Below are 22,001 nucleotides of genomic sequence, written 5' to 3'. Positions count from 1 at the left end.
TCTGTAATGAGAGCAACACGCTTTTTAAGCAGAGCTGCGATACGAGTTTATTTTTGTATTTCACAGGGTGACTAAGAAGTAGAAACACAAATTCAACAGAATTACTAACCCTTATAATAATAATAATAATAATAATAATAATAATAATAATACTAATAATAATAATAATAGTTCGGAATATGTATGATAAGACTTTCATGTGTTAAATTCTAATGTACCTTGTTTACATGTTTCGACCTATTTATAGATCACCCTCAGAACTGGTCGTTGTTGGTCTTGGCGCCTCTTGTTTTGTTTCCTGTGAGGGTGTGTTCGTGTGGTATAATGTAGAATCGAAGAGTGTGTGTGTTCTGAAATTGAGTTATGTGTTGAGAATTTCGTTGGAGTGTGTTTTCGTGTATCTGTATATTTCATATTGTTCTAGTGTGTTGAGTTTCTGGCTTTTTGGTTGGATGTGTAGTATTTCCATGTCTGTGTTGATGTCTCTGTGGGTGTGGTTAGCATTTGTGATGTGTTCTGCATATGTGGAGGTGTTTTGTAATTTTGTTATGGCTGTGATGTGTTCTTTGTAACGTGTTTGAAATGATCTGCCTGTCTGTCCTATGTAGAAGTTGTTGCAGGTGTTACATTTGAGTTCGTATACGCCTGTGTGGTTGTACTTGTTTGTTTGTGTTGTTTGTGTGTTGAGATGTTTTTGTAGAGTGTTATTTGTTCTTATGCGATGTTGTAATTTAATTTCTTTAATGAGGTTGCAATTTTGTGTGTGTTTTTGTTTTCGTATGTTAGTGTGATGCCTATTTTTTTGTGTTCTTGTATTTATGTTGTATTGTTATGTTTTTTGTGATTATGTTTTTTCTTACGTATTATGTTGGGGTTGTATCCGTTTTCTTGTGCTATGTATTTGATTGTGTTTAGCTCTTCGTTGTAATCCTGTTGGTTCATTGGTATGTTGAGTAGTCTGTGTACCATTGTTCGGAATGCAGCTTGTTTGTGTTGTGTTGGGTGGTTGGATGTGTTGTGTATGTGTGTTGTTGTTGTGGGTTTTCTGTATACTTGGAATGTGTGTTTGTTGTCTACTTTTGTTATTGTGATGTCTAGAAAATTTATGGATTTGTTGTTTTCAATTTCTAATGTGTAATGTAGCTTTGGGTGTATTTTGTTTGTGTGTTGATGTAGGTTTTGGATCTGTCTTTTGTTTCCTTTGTATAGTATTAGTATGTCATCTACGTATCTGTGCGAATAATAATATGCCAATGTGAATAATAATAGTCCTTAAATATTCCATTGAAACTAATAAGCGATGTTGCTTACTTCATATAAATTGATATTTTAAGGTAGGTAATATTTTCGAGATGGAAATTTGCATTTGGAATTAGTAGCCTCCTTCAGCTTAGGCCTACCCCCAAGCTGATGGTTCGCTTCTAAGCTGATCCAGGCAATACATGGTACGGTAGTGACGCAATATCCACTTTATAACTTTTTTTATGGTCTCATAAACTGGATGTTACCGAAAGACAATGTGTTAAAATATGTATATGTTCATATTTGTCCAAAAAAACATGCATGTGTTCCTGTAATATGCCACAACAGTCAAAAATATGCAGATATATGCACTATAACTGGGTTGGGAGGAACAAGTCACTAATACCACAAGGAAAGCCTGGAAAACACTATATTTCTCTATGCGTATTCTGAAGAAATCTAACCGAAGGTCAAAAGAATTAGCGTACAAAACCCTTGTTCGCCCAATAGTGAAATATGGAGCAGTAGGTTGGGATCCGTACACACAAAACCAAATCGATTCAATAGAAAAGTTCTAACGCAAGGCAGCAAAATATGTCAAAATGGGAAAGGAACGTAGTGAAGGGATAGTAAAAGACTTAGGGTGGGAATCTCTCAATTCAAGGCGACGAAAAACCATACTCACCGCATTGTTTAAGACACAAATGGGACACAAAGCATGGACCGACATCAATGCTAGACTAGCAACACCATCATACTTAGGCAGGGCACATCATATTAGGAAGTTTAAATGTAGAGAACAAAGAACAAACGTGGTAAAATTTTCCTTTGTTAACCGCACGATATAAGGCTGGAACAGCTTACCTGCGGCAATCTTTCAGGGTGATCCTCCCAAAATCAATACATTTAAGGACAGGTTGAGAAGATTAGACTTACAATGTAATTGTAGGTGCAGTGTAAATATCTAAGTTGTGTCATGTAATTAATTAAGTTGATATGTAAGTAATTAAGGTGATATGTAATTAAGATATTTAATTAAGTTGATTTGTAATTAATTAAGGTGATATGTAATTAATTAAGGTGATATGTAATTAATTAAGGTGATATGTAATTTAGTTGATATGTAAATAAATTAAGGTGATATGTAATTAATTAAGATGTTTAATTAAGTTGATTTGTAATTAATTAAGGTGATATGTAATTAATTAAGGTGATATGTAATTAAGTTAATATGTAATTAATTAAGGTGATATGTAATTAAGTTGATATGTAATTAATTAAGGTGATATGTAATTACTTAAATTGGTAATAGTTGGGTGAAATAGAAGTACTTATAAGTTAGATTTACTTTTGCTTATTGTAGGCGTTATTATAGAATAGTTTTTATTTATAGTCCTAGGTTTATTGCATCTATTCATTTATAGTTAGAAATAAATGTAGGTTTATTTTATTTTACTTTTTTATTTTTCTTTTATTGCTGTAATTATTGTAGAATTATAATGATATTATTGGATATTATACCACCGGGTGCATATCCAATTGTAATGTTAATAAATAAATAAATAAATAAATAAATAAATAAATAAACAAACAAACAAACAAATAAATACATATATACATACATACATAAAACTTACATACCGATTTTTTTTAATTGTACATATTTCATGTCATCAATTTCAGTCAGGCGGTAGCGCGTTTGCCTGCTGATCCTTAGTCTCGCTCAGACGTGGGTTCGATTTCCGCTGGACTGGTTATCTGGTTGAGTTTTTCCGAGGTTTTCCCCAACTGTAAGGTGAATGTCAGGTAATCTATAGCGAATCCTCGGTCTCATCACGCCAAATACCATCTCACTATCACCAATTTCATCAAAGCTAAATAACCCAGTAATTGATACAGCGTCGTTAAATAACCAAGTAAAAAAATCCTCGTGTACTTCTTCTGGCTGATGTTCATGCTATTCGAATCTTACAGAATGATGTAACCTTCAAGAGAGGGAGGTTTAGATGCAATTATGTCGATTCTCACTGGATATGCCGTGTATTTCTTCATATAGGTCTACCTACTGAATAACATTTGTTCTTTAAGGCAGTTGCTGTTTTAGATCTTACTCTATGATGCCGCGTATTTCGTAGAAGTTCACCGTGTGGACAGACCCCAGGACATGTGCAAGGGTTTCAACCTCCCTGTCGCAACGTCTCATACTAAATCAAAGTTTATTCTCGCAGCAAGATGGAGTTTTTATCTGCAGTGACAAATTATATTTAAAATTGATAATTACCATAATATAATATTATAAATTTTAAAACAACACCTCTTCACTGAACTTAAGAACAAATTTTTAGCTTCATAATACTAGCTAATTAAAGAAATGACACTCTTGAATAATTCATTCTTTGTCTGTAATATTCTTTTACTCTTAAAACTAAAGAATAATGGAATTTTACAAACAACTTCAAATTAATGTAACTCTGAATATATTAAGATTATGATAAATGTTTGTATGGCATTTTCTGGCCAGAATATCTTCGGAAATGAGCTCCGTAAGTGACGGTAAGTCTTCGTGAATGACCCTGTATGTTTGTTTCCAAAAATACAGTTTTCAGTATGACCAGACAGGAAAAAACATCACATCATACAGCATAATAATACAGTTTGTTTTCACAAATTTTCACCTCCTAGTATTACAGAGTTCCTTTCCTTTGTCCGAGATCTCCAAAGAATAAAAATGAGTTTTGGGAAAGACTCTCTCTTTAAATCAGAAGATCCATGTTGTGTATTAATATTTTCAAGCTCATCATGTGAATGAAATTAAACGTTTGTTGTATCCACAAACAGAAAATACGAACTGCTTCTGTAATATGGTTCACACTTTCTAGTAATATAACACGGACTTATCTTTCGCGTTCCTCAGGGCTAAAGTTCTCAGACTTGGCTGTTCTCAATGGCACTTTATCGATGTTTGAGTCACAAGTTTAGAAGGAGGTGAAAGAACTTTCCAGACTCAAGAAAGAAGTCGTCTAAGCATGTCAGTTACTGTAGAAGAAGAAATAGCTGAAGTTAATGGGCAGGCAAGTCGGTGAATGGAGGCAACAGCGGTTCACACCACAATTCGACAGCTGTGAACCGGTTGCTTGATTTTGGCTTCTTTCTCTATACCTTTTCCTTCAAACCTGCACAACAAATTACGTAATCTTAAAGAGAAAATTTTATGCACTTTAGATTGGAGAAATCTGGCAACACTGTCTGTTAATACAGTGACATCATCCAAGTGTAATATGTCACGTGTCTCCCACTTGAAATTATAAACTGCCCTAGGACACACTGTTAGGACCTCTTTTATTTTTAATATTATTATATCAACAACTGAGGCGTCTAGTATTAGCGATGAATATAGACTAACTAGTGGCTTGTGCAGCAAATGCTGCAAACTAAATTCATCATTAGACGTTCAAATAAAAATTTTCCAGATTTATTTTCAATCAAGAATTCCAGATATTTTGAAAGTTATTTGCTTCCGTAATAATGAAACATACTCCCTCTGAATGTTTTTTTTTTTTATGCCAAATACTTTTTCTTGACCCTCTCCACCTTCAGTTTTTGAGTTTCAACGCGAAAACGCAAGTAACAATGTCAGAACGATCAGTGGGTTTTTCATGTGGGAGTAAAGCAATAGCTATTTCAGGTCATTGTGGATTGTAGGTGAAAGTTAAAAACATCAGATTTTCTATGCTTTCGAACAATAAACATAGCATCTTGGTATAGCTGCTACATGTATAGCTAGAAATGTAAAGGGTAAAATCATTTTATTTTGCTAAGAGATCTTGCTGAAATGATCGGGAGACTATAAAATTCTGTAGGCCTCTTATTTTATCAGTAAGTAATACCTTTTGGTCTTTCTTTAGGAACTGTAATCTTTGCACTCTCTCGAGCCAATGCTGAAGACAATGATGCATATAAATATTATCTACACCACACTTGATTAATAACTATAAAAATATTTGATTTTTTATAACAAAATTATTATCTTACTGTACGTAAGATTTGTAGTTATATAATAATAATAATAATAATAATAATAATAATAATAATAATAATAATAATAATAATAATAATAATAACCCCCACTCAGTAAATTATAGAAATGAATATCTAATTTGAGATATTCTCTACATCTACTTATATAACCCCAAAATATTTCACTTTCATATCATCAATATAGCATTAATATGTGTAGGCCTAATTAATTAAAAATAGTCGCATCATGGCATTAACTATAATAATATTTCATTTCTAATGGTAATAATGTTATCAAACCACCTCAAGGTTTGTAGATTTTAATATACAATACACAGCTGTACTCAGAAAATTACACACCGCAGAATCAGACCTGTAAAAGTAAGTCTCGAAGTTTTTAATAACCAATTGAATTTGAACTCTAAATATGTCAGCAATCCTGCAGGTCATGGCCTTCGTGTAATAGCCTATTTATTGTAGTGTGTGTTTTGTTTTATTCTGAAATACAATTATTTCTCAAAAATGAAGAAAGATGGATTTTGGAAAGTAGGAAAATTATGTAGGAAAACTAACGCTTCACTGAAAGTTGCTATTTTTCTGAAAATCCTTGGATGCCAAGCTTCAAAATGACGGGTCATTCATTAAAATCCGTTCATCCGTTTTCCCATAATTTCCATTACTAGTTCAAATTATTGTATATATATATATATATATATATATATATATATATATATATATATATATATATATAATACACAGTGGAAATTGTTTAGATCCCACATACTGTATGTGAAGCCACATAAATGTGAAATATCTGGGTATCATTATTGATCATAATTTAAAATGGCCTCATCACATTACTTATATTTGTAAGAGACTTCGTAAACAATTTATAAATTCGTTAATCTTCGATGCTACTTACCCATTAGAGTTCTACGAAATGTTTATTTGGCCATTTTTCAGTCTATTATTCAATACGTCATTATTGTTTGGGGTGGAAGTACAAAAATTAATCTTAGTCCGTTAAATTCACTACAAAGACGAATAATTAAAATTTCTTTGAGGAAACGTTTTGATTATCCAAATAAATTAATTTATTCTGAATTTAATGTAACTTATTTAATATTATAGCTCAACTGATGAATGATCGTTTGCGTGTGTAAATTTAATAATCTGATTGGCTATGTATTGTATACTTTTAGTAGAGCCATCGATGTAGCTCAGTCGGCAGACTCGCTGGGCTGCTGATCCAGAGCTGCGTTCGGGCTTGGGTTGGATCCCCCTTTGGTCTTTGGTTTCTTCCGAGGTTTTCCACAGCCGTGGGACTGAAGCCGGATGGTCTATGGCGAGTCCTTGGCATCAACCCCTTTGATTTGATTACCCCCCCCCCTTTGATTTGATTACCTGGTTGGGGTTTTCCGAGGTTTTCCCCAAACAAAAGGCAAATGCCGGGTAATATTTTGGCGAATCCTCGGACCTCACCTCATCACACTACACCTCGCCAAAATATTGTAAAAAATTGCAAAAAAAATTGTAAAAATTGTAGAAAATTACTAAATTGTAAAACTATAAACATTTGTAAAAATTGTAATTGTAATATTGTAAAATTTTGACTTGTTCCACATCTTAAAGCTTCATTGCTCATGTAAGATCTATGGAATAAAATAAATGAATGAATGAATGAATGAATGAATGAATGAATGAATGAATGAATGAATGAATGAATGAATGAATGAATGAATGAATTGAACAAATTTATAAACATAGTCTGTTAAAATTGTATTATAAAAATCGTAATAAGTTTATATTAGAGGCACACAATTATAACACAAGACGAAATAATAATTCAACATTGGTAGAACCTAAATGTTTCACATCTGCTGGTCTAAAGCATTTTGGCCCTCGGTTGTATAATTCTTTAGCTGTATTACAACCAGAACTTCTAACATGTAACCCACTAACATATAACAAGAAAATTAGAAACGTGTTAATGTCTTCAATTTGGTTAAATAAATTTATAGCCTATGTATATGAATTAATCAGCCTATATTATATTTGTATTCTATAATTTCGGAACATATATTTTTCATAAATTGTCCTACTTTATTCACGTACGATATTATTCTTCTCTATGTTAATATTATATTATATAATTTAGTTGTAGCTGTAATTTTAATTTTAGTTCATATTTTATTTTATTTTCTATATTCCTCTTATATTAATAATCTATCTGAACTGCGACCGAACACGAGCGCTGCTCATTCGGTCCTCAAATTTTGTTAATATTATTGTATTCTCTTTTTATATTGATTGTATTATTTTATTATTTTGTTTTTCTTAATGTTTTTAGAAGTTTATATTTTATTTTTTTACTTTAATATATTCCAAAGTCCATGTGTAATAGTTCTCTTATATGAAAATAAATTAAATTATATATTTTCATAAGACTATTTCGTTTATATGACGTCATTCCATTTTAGACCAATGATGTGTAATGAAATTTCGAATTCCAACCGATCACAGTCATACATCGCGATAATTTCTGCAGCTCGATTTATCACTATTAATTTATCGCATGGTCGTTCTTTTGTTTAGTCAGTGTCGTCAACTGTTTCCACGTAAATCGATGAGCATGAATCCATTGTACTAAATAAAGTGCGAAATCCTACTTCCACATCTACATCTTAATCTTCTAATTCCATGTCCATTGTATCTAAAGAAAATGACACTCCTTTATAACAATTGTTCGTTTAATTAATGTATTAATCAGGTTATTTGTAATTATACTATAAATGTTCCAATTAAATTTTGATTTCAGCAGATAATGAAAACGTATTTCTGTTGTAATAACAAGAGAAAAGCGCAGTACATGTAATTAACATTTTTAAACCTGTACTTCGCTTTTCTCAATTGGCATTACTGAATAACATTCAATTTCTTTATTGCAGTAATCGATATTCATCTATTTCGACTTCACAATGTCTGAATAGGTTAAGTATTCATAAATACACAGTTATTAACATTTTGTGAGCGAATTTTATGGATAGGCCTTTATTATTTACATTTTTATTTTATACATCTTGATTACACAACTTTTAACATTGTATCACTTCGGAATATGTATAATAAGACTTTCTTGTGTTAAATTCTAACGTACCTTGTTTACATGTTTCGACCTTTTATTTGTCATCTTCAGAACTGGTCGTTGCTGGTCTTGACACCCTCACAGGAAACAAAACAAGAGGTGCCAAGACCAGCAACGACCAGTTCTGAAGATGACGAATAAAAGGTCGAAACATGTAAACAAGGTACGTTAGAATTGAACACAAGAAAAACTTATCATACATATTCCGAAGTTTTTATTTTATTCACGAAATAGTCCTAATAAAATAATAATAATAATAATAATAATAATAATAATAATAATAATAATAATCTTTATTGTCATTGAATGAAAAACTTCACTATAGACATTGCCAAATGTTACAATCTTACTGTAATACATTTCATAGATATACAAAATAAAAATTTAATTATATAAACAATGTAGATATTTATCAAATTACACAATATAAAGTTGAAAGTACTATATTTACTAGATAAAAGACAGTATCAAGTACTAATTGTCATATGTTTAATAACTAATTAAGAATACTACAAACAGAGGTTAATAATAAACTTAAAAAATGCAACATAAGGTAGTGCAATTTGCTCTGTTCATTAATACATCGAAATTTAAATGTAAATTGATTTACCACTAGGTTTCATTTAAAATCTCATTACTAAAAAAAATTATGAAACAAAAACCATAACATTTAAAACTGCATTGTTTAAAAATGTATGTCAATTTCATAAAACTCATTTATTGAGTAAAGTGGATTTTTAATTAACCAACTGTACAATTTTGTTTTATAACTTTCAACAGGAAGAAGTTGAATGTTTATAGGGAGCTTATTAAATAATTTGATTGCAATAAATTTATAGTATTTTTTGTCACACTAAGGCCCGGTTGCAGAAACACCGATCAAAATATGATTGGCAATCAAGGAGGGTTTGATTGGCCATCAGTTCTATTTCTGTTGCAGAAAGAACAATCAGTGTTTGATCGGAGATCAGTCTTCCATCAGATTTGATCGACAGATTTTTGCTGGTTAAGTCACTGACCATCGATCAATTAGGCTATTTATGTTGTTCTCTTTATAATGCAGTTACTGTAATTATATAGTAAATAGTTATAGCGTAATGATATTGTTTTCGACATAATGGATACTTCTGATGAAGAAATTTTAGAATGAAAAAAATATTAAGAAGAAGGCGTTTCCGTGATAGACATGAATTGTCTTTATGTATAATGATTAATGACAGAGAATTTGAGCAAAGATTTAGGTTAAGTAAGGATTCGTGTGTTTTGTTACTTTCAAAAATTGAAACAAATATATGCAGACAGACAAATCGAAACCTACCACCTTCTCCTATGAACCAAGTTCTAATAATGCTGAGATTTTATGCTGTTGGAATTTTTCAGGCGGTCTTGGGTTATCTTTTTAGGGTCCACAAATCAACTATTTGCCGAGTAGTTAGGAATGTCACGTATGAAATTGCTTTGTTATGCCAGGGTCTCATAAATCCCCAAACTTCAAACAGGGAACGATTTGAAATCCAGAGAGAATTTTCAGCCATGTCAGGATTTCCTAGAGTAGCCTAATATTGGTTGTATAGACTGCTCACATCCCCAATCACCTGGTTGAAATGATGCCGAACTTTATCGAAATAGAAAAGGTTTCTTTTCTGTGAATATACTGGCAATATGTAGTCTACACCATCATTGAAATTCTGGAATGTTGTAGCCCGTTGGCAGGGTTCTACACATGACAACACAATATTTTTAATGATAGGTTACGAGCTCCATTTATAAACAGAGAGATGGGAAATTGAATTATTTTAGGTTATGGAGGCTATGCATATTCAAATTTCTTGTCGACTTCCCTAGAAAATCCCACAACAGAAGCCCCCTCACTTTTTTTTTGGTTGCTTTATTTATTTATTTTTTTATTTTTTCACTATATTGTAGTCTATATACAAATAGAATCCGCCTGTTTCCTTTCTACTAAAAGCAACAAACCAGCAAAACATTCACTTGAACATTCACTTGTTTTCCTAGTCACCGCCCACTTGATGCATTCGTTTCGCGACTTTCAAAGAGCATCAAATTTACTGTGGTTGCTAAATAGCGCTATTGTCAAATGTATTTCTTTCCCAAATCAGCAATTAGTAAATTGAGACAAGTTTATTGGAGATTCACGTTTGTGCAACGCAATGAACAATCAAATAAATCAGACATCAACTGACTGGCGATCAGGGACTGATTTGATTTGCGTTTCTGCAACCGGGCCTAAGTCTACAAAATGGATAATCTAATAATTGCCTATTCCTCGTTGTATGATTGTGTATCTCACTTCTCATATTAAAATCTTGCAAATGTTCTTTCATAGAACATCATATATGTACAGATTTATGACGGTTTGAATACCTGTCTGTATGAACAGAGGTCTACAGTGTGTTCTACTTTTTGAAGTTGTCAGTATTCCAATAACTTTCTTTTGAATTAATAAAATGTATGTAATATCACTAGAATTTCCCCACAAAATAAGTTCATATCTGAATACACTTTTAAAAAAGGCAAAGTATGAATTTCCAACATATTCAAAACTAACAATGTTCATCAATTTTTTAACAAATAGGTTACAGAAGATAACTTAATGCATACATACTTAATATGTGATTTCCAAGATAGATGTCTGTCTATGAGGAAACCTAACAGTTTAATATCCTCTTGGTTACCCTTACTAATATCTTTTTTAGTAAATGTCAGCATTTGTGTTTTTTCATCATGTCACTCTAGGTCTGACATTTCCCAAATAAATCTCTGACCTCTTGTAACATTACTATAGATAAATTAGCGTTTTGTTTGGAAAATAGAACTGTACAAACAACACTGTTACGTACTGTATACAGTATGCAATGTTTTACTAGAAGCACGTGCATTACCGAAACTTCAAAATCGTAAGATGCAGTGCTTATTTCGTGACGAACGCCCATCATTTTATCTGTCATATGTAATCAGCAAAAATGACATTTACATAAAATACGTTGAAAATCTTTCAGTTACCAATTTATTTTATCGTACATAATTAATACCAAAGGATGCACAAATTATATTGTAACAATGTTTATAAATAATATTGAAAATTACTTCTACATTAGCTGACCATCATTTTAACACAGGATTTCCTTTCAGTGAGCTGTAAACTATAGGAATACGGAGGGGATGGGGGTATACTACCGATTGGAATGTTCATTAGCGATAATGAATGTGCTGTTATTTTCAATCGCTTGTAATAACTGAACACTATTCATAATGCTCTGATAGCTTCAATTGATTCCCATAATCGCCTGCAGATGAACAGAAGAACATCGGCAGGGATAATCTCTCGCACGGGATTCCATTTATTTATTGCTCCATTAATTCCCGGACGGTCCACAGTTCAGTTCCCATTTGATGCAGCTGTCACCAGGTTTACATAGCCCCCCTCCCATCTTCCCCTTCCTTGATGTCCCATTACTGCAATCATGGTCGCTAGGGGGGCGGCAGTGAGGTAGATTCCAGACCTGTGACATCCGTGTGACAGTGGTACCAACACACGTCAGTCACAGACAGGATTCTGAACACAGACCTGACCGTCGTTGGTTTACTAGAGGGAATAGTGACAAGTTCATTTCATTTTATGTGGATTATTAATATTATAATTCCACTAGCTGTACCCGTGCGCTCCCCTCACCCATTAGAAATAAATATAAAGTAATTACATAATTAAAATAGGACATTTGATCCAGGGAACATTCGTGTTTGATAGAAGGATAAATCGTTTAATATGTTACTTAATTTAAATTGCATCCAAATAATTACAGACGTGGACAAATTATTAACAAAATTGACGATTTTTATGATATTTTGTTTACAAAATTTGACTTTTCAATTTAGACTACAGTTGACAATTCTGGATATTTCCATCATTACAGTAGAGAGAAATATGCAAAAATGTCAACTGTAGTTTAAATTGAGGAGTCAAGTTTTGTAAAAATATATAATAAAAATCTTCAATTTTGCTAATAATTTGTAAATTAGCAAAAATGTCAACTGCATTGAAGAGTCAAATTTTGTAAAAATATAAAACAAAAATCTTCAGTTTTGCTAATAATTTGGAAATATCCAAAATGTCAACTGTAGTACAAATTGAAGAATCGAATTTTGTAAAAATATACAATAAAAATCTTCAGTTTTGCTAATAATTTGTAAATATGCAAAAATATCAATTGTAGTCCAAATTGAGGAGTTAAATTTTGTAAAATATGCAACACTAATCTTCAATTTTGCTAATAATTTGGAAATACACAAAAATGTCAACTGTAGTCTAAATTGAAGAATGATATTTTGTGAAAATATATAATAAAAATGTTCAATTTTGCTAATAATTTGTCCACGTCTGTAAAATGCGATCATTTTGGTCCAGTGACAATGACAATCATTAGATTTAATGTGTATACTTTATTTTACTTGTTATAGGTTCCCATTGAATTATGGTAATAACTTAATTTTAACCCTTGTTTTCTACGTATTCAGTAAATGGCGTTTGGTCCACTATGGTTCTGAACCCTTCAAATAACAAATTATATTATACTAGCTGAAAGTACCCGGCGTTGCCCGGGTTTTCCTTTCTGCTTCTGTTTTCAAATGAACTGTTTGTAAAATTTTTCGGAAACCCAACTATAGACAACCAAAACGAATTGTTTTACTAAGCTTTCCTCGCACATAAAGATGAATCTTTACTTAACTTCACTTACATGAATTAATACTACTTAGCCAATGCCTGGCAGGTTTAACTAAATTTAAAACAATTGCAGATCAAGGACCGAAAAGAAAATATTTTATCATGTGCCTTACGTTCAACTTTGTTTTAAATGTATATATTTATTTGTTTTGTTTATCTATCTCTGCCGGTCAGTTACCGCTAAATTTCAAGTGCTTTATCTTAGTCGTGGCTGTCAGCGTATTAAACACCATTAATTTTTCTGCTGTCTCCTTTCCTCGCCGCCACAAATGTGACGTTGTACAGAGGCAGAGAAAAAATAATTATAAGATCTGTACATTAAACTGAAGCTGTGCTGACATACATGTATGTATGCTTTCACTTGAACTTCAGAGACAGTTGATGGTAATTAGGGAATTCTCTTGTTCCCAGTCTGAATCGTTAGGGTGTCATCGTGGGCCTAAATTTATCTATCGGTCGTCCCAAAGAATCAATATATACATGGTGCGTCAGAAAGAACGGATGGATTTCAAACTATCAATACGCAGCGAGGGGAGGGATAGAGTGAGGGGGACCACGACTGTTGGGTCAGCCATAGAATGCAGTTTCAGTTGAGAACATGGTGTTGGTCTGGTGTACAACGTGCTTTCATCGCAGAGACATTTTTTAAAAATGAAGAGTCTGTGATCGCCACTCAGGACTCATTTCGACATCGGACGTCACGCTAGGATTCCAACTCGGGTGGCTTCATTTCGTACCACAGGTTCAACATTAAAGAAGAAATCACCTGGACGAACACGGAGCGCGTGTACTCCTGCAAATGTGGAGACAGACAGTAGGTTGTCCTGCCACCTCAACCATCAGCCCGCAAACATGCTATTGCACTGAGATTGTCGAGGTTACGATAAGATCTTTCTTTGGGACCACTTGAAGGCGTAAGTAACCACATACACTGGATGAACTGAAGACGGCGATTCGTGAAGAAATTGCGGCAATCCCACCAACTATGACTGTGAAAGTTACGGCGAACTTCAGAAAACGCCTCGATGCCTGTATCGAAAGCCAAGTACATCATATGGATGATGTTGTATACCGTAAATAAACTGCATGTATTGGTGAATCTGTGGACAACAATACATTTTTGATTTGATGAATCCTTACAATTTTCTTGCCCTGTGAAATCCATCCGTTCTTTCTGACGCACCCTTTACGTATGTATTGGTCGCGCCAGGGATTTTGGCAGATGGATTTTCTTAATGTGAACTGGAGAGCGAGTCCTCACCGCTGCAAGATCGGCTGTTATCTCTGTCGCAGTGGAATGGGTAGGACATAATAGTAAACATGCACGCCCGAGTATTTGTGCACTCTGGACAGTCACCTCCAAAAACTAAACAAATATTACAGTAGTCTATATGTGTCTTTGGTATTCCCAAGAAACTTGTTCGATTAATTAAAATGTGCCTCAATGAAACTTACAGCAGAGTTCGTATAGGCCAGTTTCTATCTGATGCTTTTCGAATTCACTGCGGGCTAAAGCAGGGAGATGCACTATCACCTTTACTTTTTAACTTCGCTCTAGAATATGTCATTAGGAAAGTTCAGGTAAACAGAGAGGGTTTGGAATTGAACGGGTTACATCAGCTTTTTGTCTATGCGGATGACGTGAATATGTTAGGAAAAACTCCACAAACGATTAGGCAAAACACGGAAATTTTACTGGAAGCAAGTGAAGCGATAGGTTTGGTAGTAAATCCCGAAAAGACAAAATATATGATTATGTCTCGTAACCAGAATATTGTACGAAATGGAAATATATATGTATATATATATGTATATGGAAATATGTTAATCCTTAGTCAATAGATAAGACTGAGTTTTACGAAATACGAACATTAAGGGATGGAAAATGGGAGGCAGTAATGATCAAAATAATTATACCGATTTATTTTTTTTAACCAGTAAATATAATTCATAGTACTGAAACTGCCATATTGAATTCGCACAAATTGTATTATTCGTAATACAAAACAAAGATTCACTCATAAAATTGGGTTAGACTATTTATCTCATCTCTCAGAATTGTTTCTAAAATGTATAAGGAAAGTAAAAAAATTCAATTTCATGTAGACTACTCCCTTGAAATAACTTCAGTTTTTTTTTTTTTTTTTTTTTTTTTTTTTTTTTTTTTTTTTTTTTTTTTTACTGAGTAGAGGGGAGAGAGAAAGAAGTCGACGATTTTAAAAATTAACTAAACTATATTTAACTAGAGACATAAAATTTAAAATCAAGGTTACTCTCTACAATATTAAATGGTTAAACATTCTTAGATTTTTTAAATACCATATCCTAAGGTACTGAAGAAAAGGCAGAAGGGAGTGAGAAATCTCATGTCATCCGATCTCGATGAAAGTCGATATCTGGGGATCTTTGCGATCACAGAATACGAATAAGGTATTGTTTATTCCGACTCTGTCCCTAAAGTGGTGGAGTGGGACAAAAATGGGTGAAAAATTAAATTAGATATCTTAGGGGTTTTCGAGACGAAAATTACGAATAATACAATTTGTGCGAATTCAATATGGCAGTTTCAGTACTATGAATTATATTTTAAAAAATTAAACATCAGATATCGCACAGGTAACACATGTACAGTATTTAAGGGGGTATGTAACACCTTTTGATAGTATGCCTATACATTCAGTAAAATCCAAAGTGTAATTTCTACATATTCTGAATGAATGTTGTGCTGGAATTTAATATAGTTATCAGCCAATACCTCTAGATTAATAAACAACTTTTTAGAATCCATAAAATACAGTATTTATTTTGAATGGTAATTATATTTTTCAGTTGGTGCAATTTGTGCAGGGAAAATTGGTTTCTCCGATATTTTGTACGATTTCGAATATTTTAAAATGCTTTCTTCTCTGTTCTATTCACAATGTGCGTGTGAAGAAATTATTGCCATTGTAATATCCATTACAATCCTATTTATTATACTCTTATATAAATCTAACTTCTGCAGCATGCAATTTTATCCAATTAACCAAATTATATTTTGATTCTTAAGAAGAATCGTAATTTTATTAACTTGAATTGTCACACCACCAGTAGACGATCCCTAAATTATTACTGGACAGATCTTGTATATTGATCTGGTAAGGGTAGGATTATATATATATATATATATATATATATATATATATATATATATATATATATATATATATACATATATATGTATGCGCAAAGCAATGCTTTTTACTTTTAATTAAGAATTAATTTAAATTAGAAAATGTACGAGACGTATTGTAAAATCATTGCGAACGGAAGTCATTTACATTTATTAAAGGCATTCTTTGAGTAGGACTGTACCGTGGTGTGTTTCATAATAAGGATAATTGATATGAGCTGCTGTTATGAAAATATGAACGACTCAGAATGTTATCGCATCTCATTCTCGCAGCTTACACAAACAATATTGGCTCGCCTACTGGAAATGTCATCGAGGTCATCTGCCAAAATCGATGCCTCCGACTATAATTCAATTTATATTGGAATATTTTTTACACCTTGACAGCTGTACGCCCGCTTATATCATACCAGGGTTTTTTTTTTAAATATTACTTAAGATATTATATTTAACAAATTCAGAACATATTAAATATATTACTTTTTATTTTATATACAGAATGCAGATAGAGTATAATTTTGCAAGAAGTCATTGTTCAGCATAAATAATAATATTCTGAAAGACATCCTATGTTATAGAAAATGAAGTGACCGTTCTTTCACAACGCTTGACATACTACACTGGCAACCTGACTACACAGATAACACATTATTGGACATGGGCAATAATATTTTGAAAGATATATATTTTAGAATTAAGTAGTATATCGAAATGATAGCCGTCCAAATCTTGGATTTAAAATATCGGCATCCCAATCAATTCAAAAGAACAAAAATAGAGAAAATGTAAATTAACGATCAGCGTCGCCGGATGTGCCGGAATTTTGCCCCGCAGGAGTTTTTTTACATGCCAGTAAATCTACTGACATGAGCCTGTCGCATTTAATCACTTAAATGCAATCGACCTGGCCCGGAATCGAACCCGCAACCTCGGGCATAGAAGTAATTAAGAAAGTACCTCTGATAAGACAAAATATTTCAAATTCATAAAAATATAAATACCGACTGTACCTAACTCGGGTAATAATGCAGCTTTCAAGTCCTGAACCTTTTCACTGCGATCTTCAACAACAAAACAATCGTAAGTATCTTTATGTCTGGACTCGTAATGACGCATTGTGTTAGGTTTCTTTCTACCTTTCAAAATGTTGTGGCAGATAAAGCTCTGAGTATTTACTCCAGCAGCTATGAAAAAATAAGCATTTTCCCATGCAACATTGAAAGAATTTGCCTGATGATCACTTTTAGAGTCCACACCTGTGGAGTAACGGTCAGCGCGTCTGGCCGCGAAACAAGTGGCCCGGGTTCGATTCCCGGTCGGGGCAAGTTGCCTGGTTGAGGTTTTTTCCGGGGTTTTTCCTCAACCCAATATGAGCAAATGCTGGGTAACTTTCGGTGCTGGACCCCGGACTCATTTCACCGGCATTATCACCTTCATCTCATTCAGACGCTAAATAACCAAAGATGTTGATAAAGCGTCATAAAATAACCTACTAAAATAAAAAAAAAATCACTTTTAGATTCCTCCATACTTTACTGTAGCAGTAGGTAAGCAACGTGAAACAGTTACTGAGAATACACTGCACTCCACTAGATAGCTGAGTGGCCGTTTCCCTCTCCTCTACCTATAGTAAGTCTATGCCATTCTGACGTATCTTCCTCTCCGTTTCGGCGAGCGGTAAAGACTGCTCTCTCGCTCCGAAGAAGCGCGCGCGCTCGTTGAGCGCTGTTTGTGCAGGTATGATTTAAAGGGACCGAGTATAGATCTCGGGTCCTTTGGCTAAGCGCACCAACACTTTCGTAACTTTATATTTATGCAAAATAAGCTTTTCATTATGATTCCCATCAAACCAGGGATGAGAATCTAACTGAACTTGAAAGTAATATCATTATGTGTGTATCGAATACAGAGTCCAGATTTGAGAGTGACTTTCTGAAAAACAGGCACACTTGTTGCATTAATAAAATTATATTTTACTTTAGTGTATAACTACAGATTTTTTAATGTTTATGTTAATGTTGTTTATGTTTCTGAACACATAGTAAATGCATGTTAAAAAGGCGTTTTTGTTTTCTTCTGTAAATCACCCCTCAGCTCTTTATACGACCCCCCCCCTACGGGTCGCGACCCACAGTTTGGGAACCAATGGTTTACATCCTATACATTTCTACATAAAAGAGTATATACAGGAACATCACTTTATTTTTACCAACATTTTTAACATTAACCTGGCTATACTCGGAAACACTGTTGCCCCCTTCCATTACAGGAGTTTTATGTTACTAGTGCAATATGTAAACAAATCATTTTACTAGGTACAGGAGGAGAGAAATTTAGTATATCCATTTATGTTGTAAGGAAATACGACATTACGATTTTCAGTTTGATCATCACTTTTACGGAATTTATCAAAATACAGTACAGTAGTAACATTTTTTTTTTTCAAAAACTCAACTTTTCAGGCGGCTATGTTCATAATGTAATGTCTACTTTATTTAGCATATTAATTATTGGTGTTAACATACAATATAGAGAGTGCATTTAAATTGAGGGGGTCATAAGTAAAGGGCTGTAAGTGCACTTAAGTTACTTTTGAGAAAATGGGGTTTAAATATTTAAGCTTTCGTAAATTCGGTGAAATTTTTTATTTAAATTTTAATGTGTGATGCGATTAAAATATCCCTTTGCCACTAAAATTTTAGATACTTTAGCTTACACTGGATGCACTTAACTCATGTTATTACAAATGTCACTAGCATTCCTTTGCTTCTAGCCACCTCAATTCAAAAAAAGCTAATCTGAATTTTTAAACAAGTTGCTGAAAATGGTTGCCGTTCATTACAATGCAGGCTTCAATTCAGTACGCATATTATTAAAAACATTTTGAAGCATATTCTCTGAAACTGAATTTATCGTTTCTTGAATATAATTTTTAGTACGATATTATTAATATAGGTTCTTTCTTCTATAGAAAACGCAACCATATTTATGAAACACACTATACACTGCAGTGTTTACTTCACTGCTTGAAGACTTCGAATGCAACAGCGTCCGTAAGTTTGTGTGTCTGACGGGAGCAAGGAAGAGGTGGGAGTGAAGTACATTCAGAAATGCAGGTACTTTAAAAATGCAAGTAAAAATAAAATTATGTCCCTGTATTTGAATAAATATACTGTTATAAAACTATTGTTTTAATCGTCACTTTTTAATGCTCTGTATTGTACTAGAAGTTATCGCTTTATAATTAAAGGTAGATATAAAATAAAATAACAAAGCAACTTTAATTTCATATTTCCTTATACTGACTGATAAAGTTTTATGCTGTACTACATTATCACGTCATTTACATGAACAGGCGTTAGAGTTTAAAATTATGTAACCAGTGCAAGTTAAAAACCTTTAAAAAATCACATCGTGTAGCTAGGGGATACAATTTATAGACACTTCGCACAGAAAAAGCTTTTTAAAACAACGGCTGGGGGAAATCTATTTAGAAGGTTATGGAGTGACGTGTTTGTTAGCAAAAAACTTCGAAAATAATAAACTTTTCTCCGTGAAGCCTTACACAGTTTGAAATGCAAATGTATCATCAATTTTATTCAAATTCCAGTCTTATGTAAGGATGGAGCGGGAGAGGAAAACGTAGCGAAGAGGATGGAGGGAAAAGTTTTCATCCGAGAATTCAAAATGCAAAAAAGATTTCTCTGGTTGTATTGTGCGATTAAAACAACATCTGCGAGAATAAACTTCTTCCTTCCCCACCCCCTTCCCAGTCTTCGGTTCCTTTTTCTTTTTTCTCCTGTATTTTCCATTATTTCTCCTCATTTTTTCTTTTTCTTATTCTGTTTTAATCTAAAAGACCTCTACAACAAGTTATTTCACCCATACAGAAGCCCTGTATATGTGAGGCACTGTGGTTTTAAGCCGTGACGTCATATTTCTTATTCTATTGTAAACTCTTGCAGCACAATGACAGAAAGAATTGAAACTCTGTGGAGTTCTCATCGTCAAAGTTGGCTGCACAGTTCACTAGTCTTACTTCGGGACAAAGCGAACAATGCGGGAGAGAACCTCTCCAAGCTGCGAGCGTTAACAAATGCGGAGCCTAGTTGCTAAACTTCTCACCAGGGGGAGTTGTCTGACATATCCAATGCCATAATATTGCGTAATGAGGGCGAGGAAAGAATGCCGAATGTCTTTACGTAACAATCCAACTGTACTGGGGTTTCAGAAATCCATAGTTAACAGAGAAATTTTAATTAACGTCCGGGGTATGGAATATTCATACACCTCAGTGGAATGTGAGGAGTTTCGAAAGTGATCTATTGACTATGTAATTAAGCACAACTCTTAGTCAACACATTTTATATGTGTACGTATTTATGTATTTACACTGAAAGTGGGCAAACACCCGGTGGTAGTGGTACAAACAATATAAACAATACACAATACTAATACACAATACAATTATACACAATAGTTACAATTAATAATAATACATAAAATAGCCTAATTAAAAAGTGAACCTAATTTTACATTACAACCTACATGTATCATATTAGCTGATCATATTAGGAAGTTTAAATGTAGAAAACAAAGAACGGACGTGACAAAATTTTCGTTTGTTAACAGCACAATAGTAGACTAGAACAGCTTACCTGCGGCAATCTTTCAGGGTGGTCTTCTTAAAATCAATACATTTAAGGAAAGGTTGAGAAGATTCGACTGAAAATGTAATTGGAGGTGCAGTGTAATTATTTAAGTTGTGTCATGTAATTAATTGAGTTGATATATAATTAATTAAGTTGATATGTAATTAATTAAGATGATATGTCATTTAGTTGATATGTAAATAAATTAAGGTGATATGTAATCAATTAAGAAGATATGTAATTAAGTTGATATGTAATTAATTAAGATGATATGTCTTTTAGTTAATATGTAAATAAATTAAGATGATATGTAATTAATTAAGAAGTTATGTAATTAAGTTGATGTGTAATTATTGAGGTGATATTTAATTACTTAAATTGGTAATAGTTGGGTGAAATAGAAGTACTTATACAGTAAGTTAGGTTTACTTTTGCTTATTGTAGGCGATATTATAGAATAGTTTTTATTTATAGTCCTAGGTTTATTGCATCTATTTATTTATAGTTAGAAATAAATTTACGTTTATTTTATTATTTATCTTTTTCATTGCTGTAATTATTGTATTATTGTAATGGTATTATTGTATATTATATATCACTGCCACCGGGTGTGTACCCAATTGTAGTGTTAATAAATACATACATACATACGTACATACATACATACATGCATGCATGCATACATACATACATACATACATACATACATACATACATACATACATACATACATACATACATACATACATACATACATACATACATACATACATACATACATACATACATACATACATACATACATACATACATACATACATCACTACCCTAGCTTTTATTTTGTTTGTTTGCCAACACTTCAATCTGCAAATTCTTTACGGTAATATAAAATATGCTTTGCGATCGTATTTTGTTTCCCGCATAGATAGTCGACTGAAAATGACGGCTCCGTTCAAACGTTTTGGTGAAGCTAACATTAGTGAAATAGAATTTTAGTAAGTCAATTAATATTTTATTGTATTAGAGTAC

General features: G+C 32.8%; 1 protein-coding gene across 1 annotated transcript in view; it reads right to left on the bottom strand.

Moving 5' to 3' along the window:
- The window catches only part of Ccn, a 970,566-nt gene that overhangs the window by 473,306 nt on the left and 475,259 nt on the right, over nucleotides 1-22,001 (bottom strand). The gene's annotated exons all lie outside the window — the stretch shown is intronic.

The sequence above is a fragment of the Periplaneta americana genome, chromosome 14, assembly GCF_040183065.1.
Source record: "Periplaneta americana isolate PAMFEO1 chromosome 14, P.americana_PAMFEO1_priV1, whole genome shotgun sequence".
Taxonomy (NCBI): Eukaryota; Metazoa; Arthropoda; class Insecta; order Blattodea; family Blattidae; genus Periplaneta; species Periplaneta americana.
This window is presented reverse-complemented; position numbering and strand designations above follow the sequence as displayed.